This window comes from Metopolophium dirhodum, chromosome 7 (assembly GCF_019925205.1).
Source record: "Metopolophium dirhodum isolate CAU chromosome 7, ASM1992520v1, whole genome shotgun sequence".
NCBI classification, from domain to species: Eukaryota; Metazoa; Arthropoda; class Insecta; order Hemiptera; family Aphididae; genus Metopolophium; species Metopolophium dirhodum.
Window position 1 is genome coordinate 10,213,993 of NC_083566.1, and position 13,128 is coordinate 10,227,120.

Consider the following 13,128-nt stretch of genomic DNA (forward strand, 5'->3'; position numbering starts at 1 on the left):
TCTATAAGTAGGTACCTAACTCAAATTTCAAGCGGCGCTTTAAATTTTTTTTCGCTCAACATCTCAAAAAAATAATTCGAAATAATGGCCACCTAAAAATGTCCACCGTAACACACCAATACACTTATACACTGTGTAATATTATGTAGGTAGACGTAGAACTGTAGATGTACTCGAAAAAGTAGTCAACACTAGACAGAAGTAGATTGATTATATTATGATAGGTATTTTATACCTACTTACAGACTAGTGACTACAATAATATATTAGTAGGTATACGATATAGGTATTTTAGTGCTGACTGCTGTTGTACTGCAATGTCGGAGTGACAACAATAAGTATATGGTGACGGTGGGGATTCTCTTTAAGGCTGCAGCCGTCCGTCGTAGTCGTAGCCGGTCGCACTGCCGCCGAGAATCGTGTCTGTTACCTCCACCCCGGCGTTGGGTCGTGCACGGTTTCTGAGTTACGTTCAGTTTTTCACTTTTTTAGTCGCTCCGCAGTTCGCAATTGCGCGCGCAACAGTTGTCACGACGACGTTTTCACCGATAGTTCGTTATCACTAGCCGTCCGCGTTTTTTATCAATCTCACGGTTAGTGGTTACAAAAACGAAAAAATTTCCATTGCCCAGCGATTCAAGAATTTAAATAATCAAAAACGGTTTTCAAACGGCTTGGCCGCAGTAAATTTACAGACGATTTTCCTGTTCGTCGCCGCGTTTGTTTACGCGATCGGTTTCTGCACAACCAATAAGCGGTTTTTTTTTTGTCAGGTGAAATTTTGTGCAATAAATGCGTTTTTTTCCCGAAGTAGGTCGCAGCTTTTTTTTTTGTTCTTGGCATACTAATATAGTGTTCAATATTCTGCGTAGGCCAATAAATAACATCAAACGGCCTATTACTGTTGACGCGTCACCCGCGTCTTCGTTGGGGAACATTGAACAGTGGACTTATCTATTTCGGTGAGTAGGTAGTCTACACATTATAATTTGTTGGTAATCACTAATCACTAATCATTATACATTCATGTATTTTATTATGATTGGCTGTGTACAATTGTCGAGTTAAATATTATGTTATTTAGGACCTGTTTTACAATCATAGTTAAAACCTCGGTTACGCCTAACTGATTTTACCGGTTGAATTCGGTGGTTTAACCTTAGTTGAACGATTGCAATACGGGCCCTTAGACATTTAGTAAGCACCTATACCTACCTACCAATATTTATTTATTGGCTACCTAACAAATATGGGTTTCTGAGTCTTGTGCTGAGCAAATGATTTGATCCACTTATTCTTCTAATTGTAACAACTTTTTATAATTTCATAACTTAGAACCTCGCTTAGAACCATGTACTGATGTATTGATTTGTAATGGAAAGACACTAAAAATTGATCTATACCTATCTTTTAAGTACCTACATTAATTTTATATGTTTAAACATAGCTTGTTTACAATATTTGTTCTACAATATTGTTTTAATCGGGGTTCCAATCCACTAATTATTGTCATACAGCGCCAGAGCTTAAATATAACTCAATATATATTTTTATGTGTGTATGTAGAACATTTACTTAGGTAATTATAATCAATTAACAGTGCATTTGTTAATAAAAATTATTACTATTCTTAGCTATTTCTGTTTGATCAAATGAATCATAAAATGATGAAGCTAAATATTAGCACTATAATATTCTGTATTCCTATCTATCAAAGTACCTACCTAACTGTACAAATACAATGTATACTTTATTGACAGCAGTTAATGATACTGTAATATGTACTCTATGGACACGTTTAAAATAAAACAAATTAGTAACTCACATTTATTTTTGAAACGGTAAATTAGTTTCTTATAATATTAATTAATTAAATCTTCTAATATTCATTTCATAATTTAAATTTTCAAATTCTAAATTGTACTCTTTAAATTATTCCAAAAATTATTTTCATTGTTGCATTGCAATTATTATGTTTGTATATACAACATGTCTTATATACCAACTGTACATTCAAGATAGGTAATATATTTTATGATTCATTATCTTTTTTTATCTTCATAATTTTTAAAACAAATCTAAATCATAAATACAAAATCATCATCAAAAAATATATTTACAGTTCAAAAGTTTACCTGATACTTATATATTATTATACAACTATAGGTACAATATTTTATTCCCTTCTGATGTGATAGTCGATAGAATATTGGAAAAATTTAGTTTTAACTATTATACAATTTACCAATGATTATGCCATATAATGCATTAAATCAAAATGTTTTGTGATACACCTTTGAATTGAAAAAAAACCTAAATAGGTAATAAAATGTAACTTAACTTTGATAATTTTTTTGTACTACAGAACTAATAATTTTATACATATTGTAGGCACCTATTTTCAAAATGCATATTTTTTTTATTATTGTTATATTTTATCTTGTTAATATATTTTATAATATTTATATATTCTTGGGATAGTAACATATTATTCTGTACCTAGCTATCTACTTGCATATATTTTTTTAAAACTTCTTATATTTATCTACATTTAGGTACTATTGATACTATTATTAGTAACTTATTACACCTCTGCGCTCTGTTTATAGAAAATCCTCGAGGAAATCTTATATTAAATTTTTTTTTATTTAAACAGATTATAACTAACGGTTTTTAATAAAATTAGGCATACTTATTTTTAAAATATAATATTATGTTTATTAATACCTATTAATCAAAGTTAAAGATTACCGAAAGATAATATATTACCTAATCAATTTTAATTGTACACAAAAATAATATAATTTGCTAAAAAGTGAAATAATCACTGAAAACTAATATATGTAAGTTCTACCTTAAATTATTATAAAAGTACAAATAATTTTTAATTATTTAAAATAATAACTTTATATTATATGAATGTAATAAAAGTTCTAGAAAAAATTAACATTCACTTATCTACGTAAACAATAAAAGTGATGTACGAAGAGCATTGACTATATTTTATAATTAATCTATACATAATAGGTAGGTATTGTTGAAATGTTATGCTTACGACTTATAAGTTATGACTATGACCCTGATGTTGATGCACTAAAAAACCTATAAAAATGACCAAAAAATTTTTTTATAATATTATGTTATTTTGTTAATGACCTAAATATCTACTTATGACGCTCTTAAAATTTTTAAAGTTAATAAAATAATTTATTGATTTTAAATTAAAAATTATAATTTATAAACATATGTGATTCTGATTTAAATTTGAATTTCATAACTAGTTTTAATCTATAAAACAATTAAAACATTTTTATATTAAGTATTTTTTGTACCTATTAGGTACCTACCTATGTAAAATTAATTTAAGTTTAATGGTAATTTTCAAACCTGTACATTTTAGAAAATATGAACAAATAATTGACTTGTATTTTTTCTCATAATTTACTGTTCAAAAATTTAAGTTAGTTATGTAGATTTGTATGTTATTGAAACAAATTTTAAGCTTGGAAACTGGAAAGCATCGTCTATGATTATTCAAAAAAATAATGAAAAAGTTATCAACATCCTTAGTTATGAGTCTACAATACTTGATAGTTAAAAAAAATAAAATTAGATATCTATAACTTCACTGATTTTGCTCTGTATAAAACATAAGAGATACCTACTTAATTAAAGTAGGTAATTAAGATTTTATCTGAGATGTATTCATGATTTTCTTTTGTATACCTTGGTAGTGTAGATAGTGTAGGTTTATTAAAAATTCAAATTGTGTCAATTTTTCAGTCTATAAAATCTTTAAGTATAGAATACCCTACAGAATAAAAATATGTTTTGTAAAATCATTATCTTACAATTAAAAATGAATGAATTATAATTAACGTCGTAATTAACCTTTCATATTATTGTTTTATAATAAGTTGAAATATTTGGATAATCTTATATGGGAATAATGTGTGCAATTTAATTGATATGCCTAGAGTTGTACACTTGTACCTATGTAATATAAATTATTCACTAGAATCTTGACCTCGAAGGTCCAGGGAATAAAAATAAATTAAAGTTATCGGATACAAAATAAAATATAATTAACAATTATTAACATATTAAATTATTAGGTAAATGTAAAAATATTTCAACGATGTCTATTTTTTCGACTTATCAAAATTCTATTATCAACTATATTTATATTTTATATATAAAAATGATAAAATCATCGGTTAATAATACCTAACCCCATAGGTATGTAGTACCTACCTATTGTCATTGTATATAATCAATGAAAATATAATAATATAGTTATAACATCATAATATTACCTATAATGAAATTAAATAAATATCTACACTACAGATAAGAAAAACCTATTTGTGTAAAACAAATTAGTTACTTACCAAATAATATTAAATTATTATTATGTCATATCAGTTATGAATTTTAAATTAGATTTATTATTTTTATAAATTTTGTTATTATATAATTTACTTCCGTGTATTCTTATAATGTTTTTTTTATTGCAGGCTCTAAATCATATATGTTTATTTAATTTAATTAAAGTAAAATGTATTGTAATACAAATTGATTTGGCAAATAGGAAAATTTTACGACCATAAGTTATTTAAATTTAATTAAATTTGCAATTTTAAATCCATTTTGTAGGTATGATTGAAAAAATCCATTAAGATGAACCATCGCTATGTTGGTATGACGTGGCGAGAAAGTGGCCAACATAGCTGTATGTTATTTACAAAATGTACAATAGTATTCCATATAATTATGAAATCCGTCATAATTAGTCACATTTTTAATTTTGATTTATTTCTTTTTAATACCTACTTAATATTATGTATATAGGTAGGTATATTAAATAATTTCCACTATTAACATTACATTTTTGTTAAATACTTTTGTTGTTGTGTACATATTTTATTCATCTTTTGTGTGTGTTCGTAGAAGATCTGTGTACTATGCGTGTCCTTTGGAGGTGAACACTGACTGAACAACTTTCACAGTAGCACACCCTTCTCTCGCGAACACGTGATGCAACTATATGCCATCAACATACACATTATATGTACATATAATTCTTTAATAATATATCGATAGTATACTAATTATTATCACTTTATCAACTTTAAAAGATCGATTGACTTATGTGGTTATGTCCATTGCATATGATAATACAATAATATGTTCAATATTTTACGAAAATTATGCTTCGACAAAAAAACACTTGCATCAATGAATAAGAAATGCGTAAATATTATCATTTTAAATACCTATTTATATTTTTATACCCTAGTATCCAAAACACGAATGTTGTAATATAATTTAGTATTATACATTTTTTTTTGCAAACAAAATTAAATGTTCAGATCCAAGGTCAACTTGTTTTTACTTGCTATTTTGTATTATTCGGTACTTACACAAACATTCACAAATAAAATATTAAATATACCTACTGAGTACTGTTGTTCTACCATTTCAAATTACGTGTAATTTGGAAGGACCTCGTGTATCTGGAACTAGGTCCTAAAATATAGTTGATATCTGTATATAATATAAGGCATAACATATAGGTTATATACAAAGATGGACATTAACATGTTAAAAAGTTAAAGTTAAGTTTAAAAGGTGGGTGGGTAAGTGGATGTCGCTCTGCTGTACAGTAGGTTACAAGCTGGTCACTATAAACTATTTACGTGGAACCTTATTTAAAATTTTCAATCCTTAGCTATAAAAAATGTTTAACTACAAAATAATTTTAAATTTGATACATTTTGTCAAAAATCGAACTTTAAATGCTTATAAAAAAAAACTTAATATTTTTCAACTCCTATTGTAATGATATTTCAGGATTAAATATTAAATATCTTGAATTAAATGTTCACGCTTTTTGGCCAAACAAATACAATTTTATTGATATTTATAGTAAAAAAAAAACTAAAAAAATTGAAATTTTAAATTGTCTGTAAACAGCTCAAAAGGAATCAAAATATTTTCAAAATTGTACGGTGTATAGAAAATAAAAATATTCAGTTAAATGTTCATGCATCTGTAGTTATTCGTTTTTGAATTACAACAAAATAGCAAAATCGCTACACGAGAAATCGAGTGAATATCCAATGTTGTAAAAATATGAATTTCAAATGCTCAATACAATTTAATTTGACTTTCTTGTAGACATTTTTTTCGTTAATAAAGTTAGACATACTTATGAGAAATCTTGTATTACATTTTAACATCTTAGATGGGCATCTCATAGGTTTTTATTGATATTTAAATGTAAAAAGACGTTTCACCCGCATTTGTTGTCTCCGTCTAACTGTTTTGCGCGGGAAAAAACCGATTTTAAACTTTAATAACTTTTTTTAAAGTTCCGATAGTGAAAAAATAAAAACGATATTGCACAGCCAAAGCTCTCCTTTTTATGTGGTGAAAATGTCGTTTCTTAGTTGTGACTGTAGCCTTCTCGGTTCTTTCCCACGTAAAACAGTTTTTGCTATGCCGTACGTGGTAAGACGGAGGCAACAAATGCGGGTGAAACGTCCCTTTAAAAGCCAGTTATGATAATTTAAAATTGTAATATTTTACATAGTTATAAACTATAGCTCATTTTAAAATTTATATATTAATAAGCCTTTATGGTTGATAATATTCTTACCTTAAGTTTGACAATAGGTCAATTCGCTCTAATATTATAACTTACAACACAAAATTGGTTCTGCCTATACACACTCATTCCACCGAAATACACCGAGTGGCGAGAGGCCGATTGTCGATTGATCATTTTTTCCCGGGTGAAGTCGGATAATAACTAATAAGTATACTTTATAGCTAGGTAAATGATACAAATACACCTATGTATATGTTTATATAATTATAAGTAATAACTAAATAAATAATATATGGGATTATTTTATTTCAAATTAATTCAAGATTTATTATACCTATACTAATATAATAATAAATTACATGATATAGTAAATACTTGATATAAATATTGTATAAAATATCCTTAAAAATAGCTGCTGACCGCGGTCATCATCATAACCGTTTTTCGTTTACAATGATTTATAATCGATTTCAAATTTAACACATCCATTCTCAATAAGACGAGGTACACTCAAAACCTACTATATATACAGTAGAGCGTGTTTTTTATCTAATTATTATTAATTTTGTCTCGGACGGAGGTGGATAATACCATTGGACATTTGGTTATAAATACTTATAGTACTTATAATCAATAATAATATATAGCTACATACATTATAAAATTGTCTTCTTCTTCGCCCTTCTCTCTAAATTGTATGGGTCGGCCACCCTTATCCTATGTCTCCAAAAAGCTCCGTCCCCTACCTCTCTTTTATTCACACCCAGAATTTCCATATAGTACTCTAGTACTGTCTACTCTCATTTGTTCTTCCTTTCAGCATTTATCTCTATAGCTACCCCTCACCACCTTTGATCGTGATTGTCACCTCTCCTCATAATAACATGACCTGATTTTGTTTACAAAAGGTGCCTCTCTTACAATACCCCAATGAATTAATTTATTATTCTATCCTCCCTAGTCCTCAACTCGTTCATCATAGCATTCTCATCTTCACTATAACCACTCTATGTCGGGTTTTATTGGCTACTGTAGTACTGTCCAACATTCTAATCCATAGAACATTTGCCTCATAATTGTTTTATAAAATCTAACATTTAACCTCAAAGGCATCAAAACATAAAAAACCTTTTATCACACAAAATACCTGACGTTTATTTCCACTTTATACATCTACAGATAATCCGATTTCTATCGTCATCCTCAAAACTACAATTATTTTATGCTACTGTGACCATTGACCTATCATATTATGTACTTGGACTTATTAACTTCACACACCACATCATCCTACATTCTAATCCACATGCATTGATCTATCAATTAAAAAAATATAGGTTGACAGACCATCTCCACTCAGAATCGTTTTTCGTACCTATACAATGATTTAGCATTGAATTCAAATTTAACACATCCATTATAGTGACCTACTCGCTCTGTACACTTGAAACATACTCAATAATAAGTTATAGTCGCACAAAACTTACTAGATATATGCTGTATATGCAGGTTGCTACCGAGTTCTCCGGTTTTGTTTTTATTTATTACCTTATGTCAATATTATATTATCGTATATAGTTTTTATTTTTGATTATAGTAATACCTAAAATAAGTATAGAGTTGTTTACTTATTAATAATATACAATATATGTACTGTAATTTATTACTAATTTTCAAAGGTAATTTATAATTATTATTTCCTAAGACCCAACTCATCATATAACAGACTTATCCATATAGCATTAAGGGGATTCCATACCGTGATTTTCTGTTTTTGACTAACACACGCGTGACATAGGATTTTTGACGGCTACTTTGCCAAATATATCAATTGATCTAATGAAGTGATGAGAATTCTGAAAACAGATTTGAATTCGTCGTCAAGTCTATTTGAAATTGACTTTCCCACAATTTGGATTTTTTGATTTTAGCTTCTCCAAAAATTTAAATACAAAAATGTTTAAATACTCTTTTTTAATATGACGTTTTCTGGAATTTGGGGGATAATATCAAAAATGTGGGAAAGTCGTTTTCAAGTAGACTTGACGACGAATTCAAATCTGTTTTCAGAATTCTTATCGCTTCAATAGATCATTTGGAATGTTTGGCAAAAAACACGTATAAAATACTATGTCGCGCGTGTGTTGGAAAAAAACAGAAAATCACGGTATCGAATTCCCTTAAATACTCTTTGAGCTATGTTAACTGTTAAGCTAATCTTATTAGATATTTCAATGTTATTTCAGTTAAAAGACATATACTAAAATGCATCAAATACTCAATTATAAATTTTAATGCAATAGTTATCCTCAAAGTCATGGTATACCACACAGTTAATAATATTCAATTTATTTAATCAGTTTTTACACTGACTAATATAAGTTAATATTCTTCACGCTAATCAAACAAATGTAGTAAAAATAATTAAGTATTGTTATTGATTGTATTATTAGTCATTAGATATAATTTAATACATTTCTATGAACATATAATATAATATATTTTTGATGCAGCTTAATTTATATTTTAAGTAAATCAATATATTTGTAAGATACTTTAATTTTACAATATTATGAGATAAAAATATTTGATATAATATTATAAACGTCTCATCAAAATATGTACGTGAAAAACCTGGGAACTATTGCTTTAACTGTATCTATATAATAGGTTTCAAATGTACCTTGTCATTGAGTAGGCACTGTGAAATGGATATGATAAAATTGTATTCAAGAATAAATCATTGTATACGAAAGACGATTCTAAGTGATAAAGAAAAAATCAGAATCAGTTTTTAAGGATAGGTACCTAGTTAATATTATATTATATTTATGTTATTATGTAAAGAACAACTAAATCAAATTTTCTCAAATCTTCATACATTTTGAAGATTGAAGCAAATTATTTGCTAATGTGGTTACAGCGACATGTAAACAAAACAACAAACTCACATTATTATAATTTATAATACCAATAATCAATATTGCTCAGCACATACTTCAAAATAAAATAATTTTTGGCTCAATATAGGTATTTTGTGTATTTCCTGCAGCTAAATTCCACTCACGGTATTATGATAGTATAATTTTAATGATTGGATGTGTTAATTATATAAGTGGTATTATTTGCAAATGTCGCGGTAATGACTTATTAGATATTACTTATTAGTCAAGTATGCCCAATGCCCATTGCTCACTGCAGGGTATAGTGAAGCAATGGTAATGCAGCAAGTGATTCTAACTTCAATAATGAATATTACATTGACTACAGATATTTTTAAATTAATATCTTCAAATAGGCAATGTTAAACCTCCGAATTTCATACACGATGTTAATTTATTGTATTCTGTTACTTCCGGTTTGGGAATAATTTACTACAAAAATATACAACCAAACATCAACCTTCTATATATTATCGAAATTATTAATATAATATATAAGTATCTTTCTGATTCCACTTCCACTATTAAACCCCACCAAAGCCTCGATACAGTCTTCATTAAATGTGCTTATCCTGTATAATTATCATAATATATTATTATTTCGGTCTACATTAAACGATTGCAGTATTAAAATAAACACAATTCGATAACTATTTAATCGTAGTATCGTACTTACAACATTGAAAATACTATAAAATTATAATACCACTGTGGCACCGTGCTACATTTAAAATGTTTATTTTGTAACTGAAAATTAGGAACAATTGAAGAATCAGAATGATTTTAAAAATAACAAAAACGGATAGGACGCATGTCGTGTTTTGCTTACTTTTACGCTGAATACTGGATGTTAAAATATTAATTTGAACGGTGATTATTCGTCGTTATAGAACAACTATAATTTTCAGATTATTAATTTAATTGGTCATTATATTTTTTCATACACTGGGATAAGTTTTAATGTTTATTCTAATCAAAAATTGTAAAAATATTTAGTGTTTTCTCTTATTTCTGATGAATATAAATTTACACTTAAATACAGCCTTCAAAAAACATAATTCATCATTATTTATCATATAAATAAAAACCAATAGTTACATTAAAACACATATTATATAATATATAGGTAGGTATCAGTACCGTGAATATTAATTACTCGTAAATGAATATTATAAGTAATTACTTGTACATTTTGAGTTGAATGTGATAAGCTATAATAATGATATATTGATTATTCTAAAATAATAAACTATTTCCTTAATACGATTTACATAATATCGATTAGCATATAATTTAAATTCGTTACGATTTTATTGTATTATTTCTATGACATAGTAATAACTAACAAATTATTACTTCTATAATATTAAATCGATCATTTTGTTAAAAATTTGTTTCTAATTTGTTAAAAGTATTATTGATTGAAACAAAAGTATTGCAAAAATACAGAATTTAATATTTTATTTTATGATTACACTGGTAATAATATATAGAGTTAAAAGCAGTTAATTTGTAATCCTGAAATATGTAATAATTATGGTACTTTAATTTGTTGACCTAATAACCTAAGAATTATACAATAAATTAGAACACGCATATCAGCATAGTATGTACTAGAACCATGGACTAATTTTATTACTTTATTTTTAATTTTTATTACTCTACGATAAGAATAGTCATAATAGAAATTACCACAGACTATAAATATGCACTAGTATAGTATAGAAATCTGTGCAAATTACACGGATGAGAGATAAAAGAAATCGCCCAATGATGACACTTTTTGAGTTATTAACAATTATTAATATTTGTTAACATAATTTATGAGTTTAATTTGAATTACATTAATTTTTTTAACTTTTATCTTAGGATTTTTATACTTGTCAAATTTATCATACTTATTGATTTATATATACTGGTTAATAATTACAATTAAATTAACTTGTAATCTTTAGATGTTATATAAATTATATATATATTGTATAATACCGATTACCGTGTGATCCATTTAACGCAAAACACTTATAAAAATTATTTTATAATCTTTTTTAATGATATTTTTAATTTCTTATTCCAAAGCAGAATATTTTTTTAAAATACATTGATACATATAAATCAAATTTTGGACAAATATTTTGTGAGGTATATTATTATATATTAGTTATAGACAGTTATTTGAGTGAGGTAGAGTGGTACAGTGTGAGGTAACACACAGTTGCTCCGCTTAACCGAACTTTAAATACTTATAACTAATAAACTACTTGTCCGAAATTTGATTTAATTTTTTTTTATAGATCTAAGTATTTTAAATATTATTCTGCTTCGGAATATGATATCCAAAAATGTTGTTTTGTAACGACTTAAAACTATGCATAAGAAATATTTTGAAATACGTTAGTGTTTTCTGTAATAATAAGTGTTGTAGGTTAAATGGATCACCGCGTTTATATATATCATCGCATATCTATCTGAAATAGCACTAAATATGTCGGAAATTATATCAAAAAACAATTTTCACACCTTGGTAGAAAGTAAACATAGTTCAAGGAAGATTAGTTACGGAATTAATAATTTCCCTTTTATTGTACGTGCTTGAAAAATTATAGAAGTGCATTTTTTATGTATTATTTACCCATATAGTAATTGTATATATATAATTGTAAAAAATAACATTTCTAATTTCGGTAATTCAAGTGTAAAAAAATGTAAATCAATTATGGTATGGATCTAATCATTCTATTATTATTATATTTTGTTAATAAATGCAAAATTAAAAAAATATAAATTTTAAAAATTGCTCTTAATTTTAACTTGTTTCTAGATGCGGCCATTTCAAAGGAGATAAATCTGATAAAACCTCACAATATGTATTATGACACTCCAAGCTAAAGTTCAACAACTAGAGGTAAACAATTATTATTAGTGCAACATTTATGTACATAATATGTAAACATAAACAAAATACTGTTTCATTAAAAATAATTCATCAGTAATTCAGATAATTATTATTAAATTAAAATAATTATTAATTATTTCCAGCTTTAAGAATACATTGCTTTGTTGTATGATTAAAATTTAGATAATTTATGATAAATTACATTGTTAGTTTTAATTAATTTATTTGTTTTTGCCGATTTTTTGAAACCAAAATAATATGATACATAATCATAATTATTATTTATTACTAAAAAGTGATTTTTTAAAACTAGTTATATTTAATAGTTTTTAGTTTTTGTAGTACTAAAATTTAATTCTGCCAATTAAATATTTAGTTATTTTATTTTCTCATACATAGTTTATTAATACAATAATTACTAACATATTATTATACTTGTTCAAATTTATCGTTAAATTCTAATTCTATTATATTTTGTAGTAGAATGTATATGTATTTACAACGTTTAATTATATAATACTATAGTTAATATTAATTATTGACCATTGAGGCCTTAGATAATACATGATACTGGATAGAGGTACCTATGATTTAAAATCTTGAAGCCGATTTACTGGCCTGGTCCCTATGTCACCACTGCGCATGCTCTCGACCACAGCAGAATGCACATAGCCAAA

At 26.5% G+C, this 13,128-nt stretch overlaps 1 protein-coding gene across 5 annotated transcripts in view; it reads left to right on the plus strand.

The window, feature by feature from the left end:
- The first annotated feature begins 443 nt into the window (after window positions 1–443).
- Window positions 444–13,128, plus strand: part of LOC132949015 (diacylglycerol lipase-beta) — a 34,013-nt gene continuing 21,328 nt past the window's right edge. The window contains exons 1-4 of one of the 5 annotated variants that reach the window (XM_061019761.1): window positions 444–810; window positions 873–962; window positions 4,951–5,071; window positions 12,377–12,460. The gene's annotated coding sequence lies outside the window, so the exon portion shown is untranslated. Of the gene's footprint in view, window positions 963–4,950; window positions 5,072–12,376; window positions 12,461–13,128 lie in introns of all 5 variants that reach the window. The other 4 variants (XM_061019759.1, XM_061019758.1, XM_061019760.1 and 1 more) reach the window with 4 other exon arrangements.